Here is a 12,710-nt window from a genome sequence, read left to right on the forward strand (position 1 = left end):
GCATAAGAACTGACCGTAGATTGTACTTATAATTTAGAAGTGGCACGTTTACTCTGTATAGAAAAAGATTGTGCAAGATAACAATTATCTATATGGCAACAGGAAGTTCAAAAGATTTAACTGGAATAAGCAGTTGGAATGCCTGAATCAGAGCACAGGACTGGAATCAAAAAAGGATATGCAAACTGACACCTGACATTGGCTTTTTATTTCACTTATGATGCTAATGCTTGAAAAGAAAATAAGGACTAAAATACCACAGATATATGTGCAGAAAAGATGCACAATGATTTAAAGTACAAAAACTTGTATGGAAAAGCAAGCAATGTGTGTTCAAGAATTCTTTTATCATCGTACAAAGCTCTTAGATATAAAGACATCTAGGACACCATTTTAGGCTAATTTACAATCCACTTCCTTAACTGTGATGGTATGATAAATCATGTCACATGCACTTAAAAGTAAATCACAGGTGAAGTTTTTTGCTACCTGATTTACTCTGAAGATGTGAACAATCACGTACAACAACCAAGAAACATTTATGCAGTCAAGTGCTTTATCTTCTGTGGAGGTTATGAACAAGTCCAACCCACAACCAGAATACCTATTTCTTGGTTTGGATTTGAATTTGAACAAACTCCAGCTAATCCTTGGAGGAAAAACATGCACTGAAGTCAGTATTTTATGCTCAGAATGGCATATAAAAATGCATCCCCATGTGAAGTAACTTGATCACTACCAAAACAACTAATACTGTGATAATGGTTATAATAGCAAATAAAAATAACAGGGGAAACATAGAAAACTGTGCATGCTAGTGTGTTTGTGAGCCAGGCAAAAGCAATTAGACTGATGATTACTAATTACATATTATATTTTAGATGTCTATCAAAGAATGAAACCACTCGGTAATAATCTAATTGATGTTTTGTAAATAGCAGTTTCGATCTGCATATTCTTACTTGTATATGTTTTTATTTCTCAGTATTAGCTACCACACTGCCTTAAAAGAGATGCTTGTCTCTACTTCTGGATGCATGTCCAGAAAAAGTTAAGGGTTTCTCACCCTCTTATAAGAACATCATGCTGAATTGCAACTGTGTGCTGATTATATATTATATAAAACATAGACATGAAGGTCTAGGTTTTCACACCTGTTTCTCTATCTGCATCATTATAAATGTGCACTTGAATATTTAGCTGTTCACTCTTAGAACTTGAAAAACTGAATTTACTGAGTGAAATACAAAGTGAAGTATCACATTTATAAAGTGCAATATTCTACAGTAACTACTGCAAACTGCAGTATTGCTATTGTTACTTATAGTGTCTTAAATAATTGCCATATAAATCCTGTAGTAATATTTTCAAAAGGAGGAGAAATGCTTGATTTGTACCAGTAAATATAATTTTCATTCCCCCAAAATTAAAAATACTTAACTTTCAAATCATACATACAGCCATCATCAATATTTATCCTTTGATTCAACTATGTAAACATAAAAAAGTATAACACTTCATTCTATGATACATTATTATCAATTAGTGAAAATACAGCTGACAGCATCAAAAATATAAACAGAAACTGAATTTTAATAAAGGCTTAGTTCACTGCTTTTCTAACCTGCCACTTATTGGCCTTACAATAATGAGAGATTATTCTACCTTTTAAAATGAACACAAGATTTTTTTGGATAAGAAACTAACTCAACATAATCTTTTAAGACTGAACAGCAGGCTTGATTAGCACTTTTTTTTTCACTTATAAATAAAGCAGATATTCTGCAAAGACTTAAAAAGCTTAAATCAAAATTGTTGCATTAAGCAATCAGTGGCCATATAATAACATATGTATGATTTTTATTTCATTCAATTTTATCTTATTTTATAAGCAATCCACAATTATATGTCAGTATCCTACTTTTGCCACTGCCTGCACTAGACATTGTAAGCTGTGTCTTGATGAGTTTTCATGTACATAAATAAGTTATCTGAAATGAATGGACCCTGACTAAAACTTTCCTAGAAAAATAAATAAATAAATAAATAACTCTTACTAAATTTCCATGTGGATATGACTATGCCATAAGCAATATGATCTGCTTTTCTGGGCATGCCTGCCTGTATACTAAGTGTCCAGTGTTTCTGTGTGTTCCTGAAGCCCTGCTTGACTACTCCCTGTCTGTATGGATACAGAATTTTGTCCCTCTTCAAGAGACAATGTAAACATAATGAGAAAAAAAAAAAATTCAAAGGTAAAAATGGCAAAACCAAGGGACTGTTCTTGTAAGAAGGCCCATTTTGCTGTAAGTTCAAAGAAGAATCAAGAATTAGCTTTAAATTAGAAAAAGAAACATCAGTACTTGAAGGAAAACGTTAGGTGCAAAGGAGAATCACTAGCTCTTTCTTTAGAGACATATGCTTGAAAACAAGCCAGATAGCTGTGTGTGTCACACATTTTTGTCCAGTACTGTATATTGATAAAAGTAAAACCAATCAAGTGTAGGATCTTTGCAATGCCAGTATTTCATCCACTTCAGTCATTGCATTGCTATGGTACTTATTTATTTATTTTATTTTATTTTATTTGCAACTGAGAAAAGAAACACCAAATTCCTGAAGGTTTTGGGGGAACATGTCTTTGTAATGAGTTCTCTCTGGCTGGATAGCAGGGACCCAGCTCTCACAGGAGTGTGCAAGGCAGAGAAACTGAATGCTGAAACTGTATACGAAGACTGAAAGGCAGTGCCTAAATTCTGCTGAGGTTGAAAAGCAAGAATTGAGACGCAAAAGTTTACCGGGTAGACAAGAAGACAGCTGTTAAAATTACAAAATTAGGCAATTATAAAATTAAAATGTAGGTGATTATAAACCTACATTATGCAAAATTCTTAACCCTGTACTTTTTAAGAAGAAAAGGTTCTGGTTCTGCAAAACAGATAGGAGGAATTCTGTTGATTTCCAAACTTGTTACCCGACACACTGTCCCAAGCCAGTTCTACCATTTTTTTCTTCCTCTTTGGTCAGCTTCAGTTTAGCAATGCAGTCACGCTGCTGCTGATTCCAAATACACATCTGAAGCCTTTCACCCATCAGACTAAGCAGCAATAACTAGGTCTTCCATTCTATCCCCAGCAATGAGAAATGCCATTCTGGGGGATGTTGTCCCCAGTAATAGCTGGTAAAGCCACCTTCCATAAGTAGAGGCACAGGTACCTCCTGGGTAAATACTCTGTTCAGAGTTCTGGAGACTCCAAATTTCTCTCAATAAATCCAAGATTAAAGGCACATGGGTGCTGGCATTACAGTGTATAATCCAGCAGGAGATTATGTCTTTCATTATGGATGTTAGCTTCTAATCTTTCTTGCAGCAAACTTGTATTGCTATCTTTACTATTACTGTAATCCATCTCCCAGGTGAGCCAGGTGACTAAACTTCAGCTTGTTTCAAGACAGAGATACTATGTACTTAGCTGAAACTGTTTGAAAAAATTATTAATCACTCTGTAACATATATCTGGCAACATTTAAGACTAAAGACTGAAGCTAAAGACTGGTGTTGGTATGACATAAATGTTATAAAGGTTTTGAATTGACAGTCAAATCCCAAGAAAAGGAGTCCTTAGCATCATCTTCACTTCTTTCTGGAGTTTAAAGATTAAAAATCCAGAAAGCATGATGATTATGGAAAAAATTATGGTCAGGATAGATGATTCAGATGCCTGCATTCTCTGCATCTGAGGAAACTGTGGTGTAAAATTGCTACATATGTACGTACTATAGTTACAGTAAAGTTAATCCACAGAAGAATCAATGCCAAGAACATCCCTTTTCAATAAACAGTGTGCTCTCCCTAAGGCTAATCCATAAGAAACTGCCTGACACAAACTTCTGTTTCACATTTAGAAAAGAATGTGGCCACCACAAGACAAAGGCTTTTACGTCAGAGCCTACTGCAACTGCACGTAGATCCAAGTCCAGCTATTACCATAGCAAAATGTCTTTTCCAGGATTTATGGTCCTAAACTGTCATTGCCAGCTGCTGTCTTCCATTTCACTTTCCAAAAGATGTTACTTTGACTAGATAAGTGATCAGGAAAAGGCTGGACTGAACCAGTATTACTTTGAGTAACATTTGGATGTCCCTGCATACTGAGGGGCAATAAATGTCACCTCCATCTCTAAACACTGTTTTGAGGCAGATCCATGAAGAATGAGTGAAGCTGTTCTTTCAGGGACACAGATATAATGGCTTATGCTGGGGAATTTCTGCTTCTCTATTCTGGACATCTTGCAACAAGTTAAAAAATCTTCCTTCTCTTTGCAAGGTACAGAAAAAAATCAGACAAATGTTAGTGATTCCAGCAATATATCGTTCCAACAGAAGCTCTGTGCCTTGGCAGTACTTCACTGAATTCTCTGGCTTCATCAGTTCAGTTATTATTTTATATTATCTGGTAATTTAGATACAGTTATTGTAGGTTCTTCAGCCTGTGTTAGATATTCTCTATACTCCCCAGAATTTTTTATCCTGTTTTATACTTCTCTTGTTTTTACCAGTTGTCACCTATTGTGCCTCAGTATTTTATTCTCAGCTGCTTCAATTATACATGAATGTGATGTGGTTCACAGCTGCTCATTCTTATTTGCCATCTAAATACCTTTGTACATGAATGGAGTAACCTACATTTAGCTTCATAGACAGTTGTGCAAATCTACTGTATTTCAGGTTTGGGGTTTGGGGTTTGGTTTTATTTGATAAATGATTTCTAACTGCTTTTTCCCTCTTTCCATATAAAAATAAAACAGGGGGAAAAAAAAAAAAAGGCAAGAAGTCACAGAGCCTATCCCTAAACCTGAAGGGAAAGAAGGAAAAGAAGGGAAAGAGGCAAGCTTGGGATATTAGAGGACTCATTTGACCTAAGAGATTTGGTCATACTGGCTCCTTTGGTGTAGTTCATGTACTTAAGCTTGGCAATTTCCTTAGAAGTGTCTACTTCAAGAAAGAGTAGCTTGTCTTCTATCTTGTTTTAATGTCTTAGTAATAGCAGTAATTATTTGCAAAGCTTTGTTAGTACCCCACAAGACTGATTTTCAAAAGTACTTTCATCATGCAATGAAGCAGAAGCTGTTTTCCCAGTACTCCTAAAAATAAAAGCCTCTGAAAACAGCGAGAAAAGATCTCTGTTCTAAGAGTATTGCCCACAGACAACAGCCAGGTAAAGAAGCAGCAGATGTATGGACTGGCAATGATATTTATATGAATATTCTTTGACTTATTTTCAGGAAATATTTGCAGTGTCCAATACACATAAATGTATTTGACATATTTGACACCTGTGTAATTTTTAACATAAATAGGAAAATCACATATACCTCACATCATACTTCTCTATGCTCTTCATACAGTATCACAGGATAGTGAAATAGAATTTAGTGTCAAATTCTTGTAACTTTGAGGTTGGGCTGTAAGTGTTAAAATCATATGAAACAAGAATCAGTGCACTATGTTATCAAAACCATTTTTCATTTTACCAGGTGATTTTTTTCCCTCACCTGTTTGTCAGAACATCTTTGCTTCAGTCTACATTATTCAGAAAATATACTTTGTAGAAAATATCCATTGAAGAAAAATAAACTGGACACAAGTGTTTTAAGGATGCTCCCACTTCTTAAAGTCACTTCACAGAGCAGATAATTATCTGTTCAAACTCATGGAAACGGTTTGAACTAATGGTATTAATACTCCTATAGTATTTTGTTAAGTACTCATCTTTCTGCTTGCAACTGAATTTCATACTCAAGTATGCTTTTAATATAATGCCAGTCTTCAGAAAAACATATAAAACAATAACCATGTATTCTTGTAAGAAAAAAAAATAATCTCAGTACTAGAACAGAAAACAGCTGCATTGGGACAAAAATAATTCAAAGCAGAAGCCTTCAATATATAGCAATATAACATTGCATTTGTTTTGATTTTTGCTCTTCTGGATCCCATGAGCACCAAATATATCTTTTAGACTAATCTGAAATAATTTTGAAAGTAAATAATTTGGTAGGACTTTCAAAATCAATTGTTAATCTATTATTTGACTGGCAGTCTCACTAATCAGGAAAGCAGCATGACCAAGTGTAAATACAAATCAAAATGCACCAAGAAATAAATGTCTGGAAAAACTAGCAATGCACCAGGGGATTTTCTGACTTCAAATTTGCGCAAATACAGATTGAGCTTAAGATGTGTGGTTATTGGTTAAACAATTTTTAATGAAATATAAAGACCTGTGTGCTCTTAAATGGATAATTTATGTGCATTGTTATTGTCTCTCAAGGTTTAATTAAATGTTTGCCTTGTGGCTAATCAGCTACAATTAATAAAAGAAGCCTATATTCATGTCACTGATAGGGAATGTTAAAATGGCCTCCATTAGAATTTCAGTATCACTTCTGTGGCTGATTGATTACAACAATCCAATGTACCAGAAACTTACGCAAAATAATTTGATAAGAGTACTAAGACAAATTACATTCATATAAAGCAATGTTTTTAACATGGTGCATAATTTTAAGTTCAATTTGAAGGTAAGTAATCTGGAAGTGTATGCCTGAAAAGTGCTTTTCATCCCCAAAGTTTCTGAAGTTCAATTTTAATATCTACTACACCTAAAACCAGCAACGCTTCTTAGCCTTATAGAAGTTTACACAGGGGAGCAAAAACATCCATTAATCGCTAGCCCTACTGAACCCAAAGGACTTGATCTCTGACACAATACACAAAATTTTGTCCTACGACTATGAAACAATGCTACATTATTTTCCTAGACATGGCCTTTCCATGCCTTTTCACTTCTGCTATTTTAAGTTACAATCCTCAGTAGGTGAGCATTTGAAATGTAGGTGAGCCTCTACTCACTCTCCCACCTGAATACATTATATAAATCACAGACCAACAGAGAACAGGCCAAAGGCAATCCTGGCTGTCACTGACAGTGTTCCAGAAGTCGACTAGAAAGAGAATTTCAGATCTCCTGACCTCAAAAGACATCTGTTCTATGTAGTTAACATACTGTTATTTATCATTTACACTGCAGTAGTGCACAGTTCTCAGGGCTAGGCTCCAACATGAAATGTTACCTGTAAATAACATGTATTTACTTCTCTGTATCAGTGTTTAAGATGGGAGGCAATCAATGGGTGTAACCAGAGCTAGAAGACAATAATGGAAGAAGAATTTTATAGCAATTAAGAATAAACAACCTGCAGGGACCAAGTGTAAAACTTCAGAATTTCAACTTACTGAGGAAAAAAAATAATCCTTCAGTGTCATTTAATATGAGCACCTTTTGCTGGCAACCTTTCTGATTATCTCAATTTATATTTTTTTCATTAATTTTAGTACAATCTATTAGACAAGGAAGAGAACTGTACTGGATAATTCTGTTTTCATCACTCAAGTCGTTAATTTTGACTGCACCTCCTTCGATTTAGTTAGATTATCATTCAGCCACAAGTCATACCATATACAGAATCATGAACTTCACTCATAGTACTATCTTCTATTAGTACAAAAAAGGCATAATTTATTACAGTAGAGTAAGGATATTGGCTGTATACTTTGTCCCAGGAAATGAAAACTTATTTAAGAATAACTTATTTTTTGGGGGGTTGTAAAGACATCTTTATCTGTAAGTCACTGTTCTTTTATACAGGCTTCCATTTATTACAGAATTAAGACTGTACAAATAAATGTATCAGAGCTATTCAGCTCAATTCTCCAAGAAACAGAGCTTGTCCCAACACATACCAGAATAAACAGACAATGACACAGTGTATACACAAAACACAGTGAAGTTTTCTACATATGATTATAGTGGCTATTTCTATCAGTTATTAATATCAGTTATACAGATGAAGTTTGGGGTTTTTTTCTTTTTTTTTTTTTAAGTGCTCTGTAAAATAAACAGTCCTAACCTCATTCTGATTACTGTTTTCCATTCAATCATGAAGGAGACCTTCAAACTCACTTGCCCGAGGCACTGAGAAGCTCCAGGTCTTTGACGCTCATGAAAGAAAGATAACGATCACTCTTCAGGGGAGAGAGATCTTATTATACATACCCCGTGGGGTTTTTTTATCCTTTATCAAACTGCACCTTTGTGGGCCTTTAATTTCTTAATGGGTTGTTTATCCTTTACCCCATAATTCATGATGATAAGCTAGATGTCACATAGATACTGTTATGGTGATGAAAAAGTTGTACTGATGAGCCCAGTCAGTGATGTATTTGATTAACTTTTTATATAAATCTTTTTAGACAACTTTCCAAAGAAGACAAACCAAGTAAGTTGATAATGTTACAAATGTTTCAGGAGATTAAAATCTAATGCATACCTATAAGTCTGTGAGTACTAACACTTGAAATAAGTAAACATTACCACAGAACTAGGAGGAGATATTAAAGGGATAAAATTCAGTTTATTGTAAAATGAGGGAGCAGAAGTAAACGTATAGAGTGAATGCTGGGACAGTTTTCTCTGCAATGCCTGTAGAATGTAGGCATACAATGGCATGATAGAAAAGACTTGACAGCATGAGTTTTGGAAAGCCGTATTACTTGTTACTCCATTATTCACTAATAAGTTTATTAGGTGATCTCAGAGAAATGCTAATAAAATCTTTGTACAATGCCACCTTTGTTTGTACCATATATGTCTCTCAAGTCAAAGAAATACCGATTTAGACACTTTCTGAGATGTGTTAGGTTACCATGAAACCAGTTTTCATTTGTAATAGCCATAAAACTGAAGTGCAGTATCTCTGGAAATTCCAGGCCTATGAATGAATGTTTATACCCACTTTTTAACAATGCAAAACTCAAATTTCTAGGCATGCAGAACAGTAATGGCCAAGGATGAGAAATAATTTGTCCATTGTAGCCCTTAAACCTATTTGTTTAGAGCTAAACTAGGAAGAGTTGATACTTATTTTAGCAAGTTTTTAGTTATATGAGTAATTCTGTTTTGAGTGAATGGAAAAATTTATATAAGTAAATGTTCACCAGTACATTAGTGTTAACACAGTCCTATTTTGCTTAGTTTCCCATTACAGTGTTTGAATTGCCATAAGCAAAGAGAAATGGAAATTGTGATAAAAGTTTATGGTGTCTAATCCTTTTCTCTATTGCTAATCTGGAACATTTCCAAGCTACAGCAAGATAAAACACGACAAGAATCATGAAGTAAAGATTTTGGAGACTTGCGTTCTCTGTCAAATATTTGGCTCATTCCTGAGCCTATTATGCCAGCAATTGAACTTGACAGTGATCTAGTATACCAATGTGCAATATGGATATAATTTGGCATTGCACATTTAAGAATGGACAGTATATTAACAATTCCCTTTTCAAACAACCATAAAAGCTGCACCAACACATTACCTAAAAGGGTACCAGCTACTCAAAATTATCAATATCTTGTACTCTTTGCCTCTTTAGATTACAGTTTTTGAATATTGCAACATCCAAACACCAAATTTGCTCAAACAAATTAAATTTTCACATAGTTTTTGTGAAGTTGATCTGCTATAAAATGTTATCCGTCTTCGGACATTATCATTGCTTACAGAATTGGAAGAAGACCTACCCCAGGGACAGGAATAAAAAGTGTTAGCAATTGAATTGTTGTGGGTTTTTGTTTTCCATGAACAGACACCCTTTCCCTTCAGGACTTGCAGGCCAAACATTTCTAAACTAATATTGGTGCTGCAACACAGCATTGCAGGAGTTGGTTTCAACCTTAACCACAAAAAGCCTGCTCCCTCTTTGTATTAATATATAGGTGTAGACTGCCTTTGATTCTTTTCTAGAGTGTCCTCTCCAAGTTACATTTTGTTTGGCATGCAGGATCCTTTGAATACATATTCATAAAAAAATTCTTACTTTGCTTCCATGTCAAATGATTTACACATGCTTAACATGGAAGATGTAGCCATGGTGTAAAATGGCTGCTTGTCAAGTACTTCAGAGATCATTCTAGAATATTACCAGTAATTTTAAGTCTGCTGGCTTATCATTTCAGTCTTTACAATTTTTGTTTGTAAGTTTAAGCACAGGATAGAGACAATTATGCTGTTGAAGTGCTTCATCCAAAATCCCTGTGATAATTAGTCAAATGCTTTACTGAAATCTCATTAAATTACATCAGCAAATGAAACCTGCAGCCTCATTAAGAAAACAGTCTTTTTGCCAGGCTCTATTTTTCTGACTATATACACGTGTGTGTGTGTGTGTGTGTGTGTGTGTATAGCAGAACCACAAGTTAATCAGAATTATCTGTCATCTTTAAAATTTTTTGTTAACTGACTTTTATATTGGCTGTTCCATATTTTGCTTGTGAAGAGTGTGACATTGATAAATTACTATTAACCCTTTTATTCTTTTAAAGTATTGGAAAACTACCAGCTGTACCCTCTTTATGTAAATGTCTTAGTGTTCCAGGAAATTCTGAATATGAACATCATTAGTGTATACAACTTCTTGACATGTTCATTCAAAAACTCTCTAATGCCAGTTTTGGTTTAGTAACTGAGGTTGAACTGTCCTCCTACATTATCATTTGAATAAAAAACAACTCATTGATGCCATATGACGTAACTACTTCAGCTGTCATCTTCCCAAATGTGCAGAAGTAGCATGTGTGTGTGTGTAAATATGTTTTAACATACAAAGTTTGTCACTAATTATGGTTAAAGCTGACATCATCATTCTTTAATAGGGTCTTCTCACTATTCAGATCATTTTCTATCATCTATACTTAAAATTCTGTTTTCCACATTTTAACTTTGTTGACCATATATATATTTCCCTTATGACCTTTTACTACCCACAGCAATTTTCTACAGTTCCTACTTACAGTGTAAATGTATGGTACCACATTTCCTTCTTCTGTTTCATACATGTTTTCCTTGTAAACTACCCTGGCTTTTCAGCAAATGTATTGCCTAGTTGTGGGATTATGTCTTTGTGGGTATCTGAGCTAACATCCTTAAACGGTTTCCAATTATCATTCTCCTATTTCAGATCACATTCTTTCTCCCAACAGCTTTACCTTATAATGGTATTCGCCTTTATAAAATTAGCCCTTGCATATCATTAAGTATATATATTGGTTTGGACTTAATTCTGTTTGCACATAACAAATGTGATCAAATCATTATGAGTTATATCTGAGGTATGGCTAATTTTTAGTTCGGTGATCAATTCCTTTTCATCTGACGAGGTCTAATATAGAATTCCCCTGTGTTGGATGCAACACTTTTTGAGTTAGGAAATTGACATTTAAAGTATTTTGAAATGCCAGGTACATTTTAACACAGGCAGCATGAGACCTCCAGCATATGTCACTCAGATTGAAATTCACCACAGTACAACAGTGTTTTCCCTATATATTGTAGGTGGGTAAGACATAGGTCATGATGTTCTCTAGTGTGATTTGATATCAGCTAAGTACCCTGTCAGTTTCTGACTTATCTGTTAGAACATTGACCCATAAACATTCAAGATCATTTGCTTCCGACTGCCATCAACTCAGAGAGAGGTAATGCCATTTTTGAAGTGCTTTCTGTCCACTTGATCCTTCCAAAATACATTATAACAATTGATTTTGACATTGTGGTTTTCCAAGCAGTTTTAGCAATAAGAAATAGGTCAAACCTGTGCTAAAAAAAAATGATCTCTTCTGCAGGTTTCCAACACCAAAAAATAGGCTACTGAAAAACCTCACCTCTTTGTATTCTTCAGCATCCTATTATGTTTCTCTTACAATTTTCATCTGCATTTACAAAAAGTTCATTGGTTCCTTCTCACTATTTCCATTTCTTATAATCTCCCAGATTCCTTAGCTGATCTGTCCCCTGGAAGAGCAGTTTCTTTCTACAATAAATTAAACAGCAGGATCTCATCAACAGAAAGCAACAGAATTTTTCCATTAACCAAAAGCTTTCATGTTATGTCACTTACTTAGCAATTAGGTCTAGACTTTTCTACTTGCTTTTTTCTGTTGCACAAAAGTCCGGAAGGATGTCGGGAAGATCAGAGGTCCTGAAGGAAAAAAGCCTGCTTACAGCAGGTGTTCATCTATAAACTAAGAGACTGCCCACAAACCTTCCTTTAAGTATCATTATGATATTGTCACTGGTTCTTTGCTTGTCAGCTTCAGAAATTCACTTAACTTTGAGACATGCTCCCATTCAGATAAGCTCATTTAGATTTCATTTGAGCTCCAAGAAACCACACAACCACTTGTTAGCTGGAGGACCTGTTAATGTGGAGCACCTCGAGTGGTGCTGATTTCTCACAGCTTCCGCGTTTTCCACGGTCTAAGTCGGACTTTGCGGCCCACCTGGCCCGCAGGCCTCACCCAGAAGCGAGTCACCAGGCTTGCTCCCCACGCCTCGGCGTCCAGCCGCCCCACAGACACCAAGCGCAGAGGTGTCTCACATGGGGGCGGACCGAGGCGGTGACAGGGCCTGGCAGAGGCGGGTTCGGGGAAGACAGCGAGGCGGGAGGCCGGCCCTCAGCACCGCCCACCCCCGTTGCCATGGCGAGGCAGCAAGCGTCCCGGCTACGGGTGGTGGTACCGGGGCCGAAGTCGGCTCGGGAGAAAGGGGCCGCGGCCGTTTGGGGCCACTGGGGGCTCCCTGTGCCCCCC

General features: G+C 35.8%; 1 long non-coding RNA gene across 2 annotated transcripts in view; it reads right to left on the reverse strand.

The window, feature by feature from the left end:
• Positions 1-12,491, reverse strand: part of LOC130595398 (uncharacterized) — a 73,435-nt gene extending 60,944 nt beyond the window's left edge. Inside the window, exons 1-2 of one of the 2 annotated variants that reach the window (XR_008971310.1) lie at positions 12,402-12,491; positions 12,020-12,100 (exon numbers count right to left, since the gene is read on the reverse strand). This is a non-coding gene — a long non-coding RNA (uncharacterized LOC130595398). The other variant, XR_008971309.1, reaches the window with a different exon arrangement.
• Between the last annotated feature and the right edge of the window lie 219 nt (positions 12,492-12,710).

The sequence above is a fragment of the Pezoporus wallicus genome, unplaced genomic scaffold (genome assembly GCF_028554395.1).
Source record: "Pezoporus wallicus isolate ANWC-B61680 ecotype Strahan unplaced genomic scaffold, APGP_CSIRO_Pwel_v1 contig_7178, whole genome shotgun sequence".
In the NCBI taxonomy this organism is placed as follows: Eukaryota; Metazoa; Chordata; class Aves; order Psittaciformes; family Psittacidae; genus Pezoporus; species Pezoporus wallicus.